The following is a 3,278-nucleotide window of genomic DNA, read 5'->3' on the forward strand; positions in this document are numbered from 1 at the left end:
GGCTTCCTGTTTATCAATTCTCTCACTTTGGAATTGTTTAGCATCTCCTAATTGTTGTTCCATTCTTCGTTGACTATCAATAACTGATTTAAATGAATTCCATACAAAATCCTCAAAATTATTGCCAGTCCCCCTACTAGGCCCACATTCTAATGTATCCGCGGTACCCGTCGCTTTCGCGTCGGTAGAAAGCGTGGCCATGGAAGTCCTGTACTTCCTTATATCTACATTACCTGAGCCACGTTTCCTTCATCCTCGTCCTTATGTTTTTTCTCTTTTGGTTGTTTTTTTCTGAAACATATTTACTGCTTATACAAACTCTTACTATAATCTTCCTGATTTGTGTATATAGTACACAGTAACGCAATAATCTAACCAAATTGAAGAGCAGGCCGATTACACGTCTGCTGTTCACGGCTGCATGACTCGCCGTATGACCAGAAAAAGAATTATAGGGGAGGCCTATGTATTTTTGACAAAATAATGAACTTTAAAATCTAGTGAATTATATTAGCCTTTGAAACCCTTGAAATGTCGCGTATCTAAGTATCTAATATCATCTCTTAATTTTATTTTTGACCGAATTTAGCGAATTTATTTTAAAAAGACTATCATATAACAGGGGCGGATTTAGGGGGGGGGCCGGCCCGGCCCCGGCCCCCCCTTTTGGAAGGTAAAAAAAGAAAAAAAAAGAAAAAAAAAGAGAGAAAAAGGAAAAAATGATGGCCAAGAATGCCTCAAATGTTATGTTCGGGCGTTCGGGCGTCTAGAACACAAAAATTTCACGGGGGCATGCCCCCGGACCCCCTACGACAGTGTTGTCTCAATCGGCCCAACTTTCGGCCCCCCTTCCGGCCCCCCCTTTTGGACATTTCTGGATCCGCCCCTGATATAGCTCATTTCAGATATTTGGTTCGTGAATAAAAATAGATCTGTGACTGGATGTCAGTCTTTTTTCATTTTGCTGGAATTTCTTAGGGTTTTTGCAAGTTTACTTTTTGTATTCCCATCATAGATTTCGCATAAGGGAGGTAGTAATAGCCTGAGATGATATTCAAATATAAAACATACTGCCAGTACCTTTGTTATATCAAAAATTGTAAGGCCTAAATTGTATAAATAAAGGACGTGATCTAGTATCTCGGGGTGAATTTGTAATCAGTCTAACTGCTAATGTTTGTATCTTATGTAGCTTCTCATTATGTGTAGTCATTTCCCCATAACGTTTCCATATTGGAGGTGTGCCAAGATAAAGGCGTTATGTATACTTAGTAGTGTATGTACAGGAATTATGTTTTTTACTTTGCAGATGATACCAATTGCCTTAGATATTTTGTTGCAAAAAATGTTGAATGTTCATTTATAACAATACCTAAGAATGTTGCGCTATTCATTCTTTTTATATTGGTACCATTTATTTCGATAGAAATAGTTTGTGACTGCTTTAAAATAGTTTGCGGTTGGAAAATAACAAAGTTTATTTGCTTTAAAGCATTCATTGAATTTTGAAGGTTCAAAGTCCAATGTATGGGTTAATTAAACTGTCAATATTTTTAGTTGAATAATTAACAGTGGTATCATCCGCGTAAGAGATTACCTAAGTTAACTACATTGCTAACATTGCATATATCGTTGCATACAGTAGAAATGGCAAAGGGCCTAAAATCGACCACTGGGGTACCCCACATATAATTTCAAATACATAGTGATGATTTTGTATCATTTATATTGATAAATTGTTTTCTGCCTTCTAGGTAATTCATGAACCGTTTCAAGCGATTGTGTCCCTTATACCGTAATGATGATCTTTTGTATCAAAATATCATGATTCATTACATCAAAAGCTTTTGACAGGTCCATGAAAACACTGGCAAGAAATGTATTTGATTTAAAAGATGTTAGGAATGGTAATGTCTGTAATGTAAGTAATAAATTAGGTTTAATATTTTCTAGTACTAACATTATTGGCAGCTCCCGAAACTGGTCTATCCTATTGTTTAAGGAAGCGTTTGCTATACGTAGACTACACTCTTTGCTTAAAATGGGCTCAGAGCTTCAAAAGAGCTTTCTTTGTTTTTGTAAGTAGCTTTGATCAGTAGAGTAAGAATGCTTTGATCTTTTGTTTAAATCACTGCTGTCACCTACAAGAGGTAATGTTTTGATTGGTTAAACACTTTTGGTACTAGTGCATATAAGCTTGCTAATATGGATAATTTTTTCATTCCTGATGATAACATAATTAATGTCGAAATATTGAATCCCAACACGATAGCGTGTATTTCAATACTTGGAGTATGTATTATACTTTCTTATGTTAGGATAGCTTTAACGAGTTCCAGATGGCATTCGAGGTGGAGTGTTTTGCATGGAATCCGTATTGGTGGGGCTTTAATATCTTATATTTAGTTAGTCATAAAGTCTATCGTGCATTGCCTTTTCGAAAATTTTAGAAAAAAAAAACAGGTAACACAGATATCTGTAATTTTATCATGTGTTCTTTTTTTTTTTTTGTAAACGGGGATAACCTTAGCAACTTTTAGTTTATCAGGAACAATGCCAGTTTCAGAAGTTATAATGTGGACTAGGGGCTTACGATGATATCTGAAATCCTTTATTATTTTTGGTGATACATTATCATATCCGGAATACTTTTTGTTGTGTAGATTATATGAGATATTTTTAGTTCCAATGCATGTAATGCAATAAGAACTATTGTAATCACTTTCACTGTTTTTCCTTTGTGTTTTATTGTGTGTAGTATGTGTGTGCGTATGTGTGTAGACATTTATGCAAATGCGCATGCGTCAAAGAAAAGTTTTCCGACATTTTGTTTTACTTCGCGATGCGAAGTTCGATGTGAAGTTTCTGCAGTGTTCAGTCAGGGCTCACGCTAACCGATCGGCAAGTCAGCATAGATGAAACTGTTTTGGTTTTACGGCAAAAAAATCAACTGCTGTGGCATAGGTATTTTGAAGAAGGCCTAAAATAAAACAAAAAAATACTTGCTGAAATACATCGTTTTTTCATTTAGATCTCCATTTTTCACTAACTCCATGCGACGTTTTTTTCTGTTGTATGAGTAGTCCATAGAGCTATTAAACAACTACAGTGTTGACAAGATGGCGCAGCGATGCAGAATTATGTATGTGTACCATCCAAGATGACCGTCGTAGTAAAGCGCCACCTTCAGGCTTAGTATACATATTATTACATATTAATAAGCCCTCTGACTGACTATTATTTCATTAATGATAATGAGTAATGGTAATAACAAATTA

This window comes from Anneissia japonica, unplaced genomic scaffold (assembly GCF_011630105.1).
Source record: "Anneissia japonica isolate Jap-2015-1 unplaced genomic scaffold, ASM1163010v1 scaffold3711_len311769_cov181, whole genome shotgun sequence".
NCBI lineage: Eukaryota > Metazoa > Echinodermata > Crinoidea > Comatulida > Comatulidae > Anneissia > Anneissia japonica.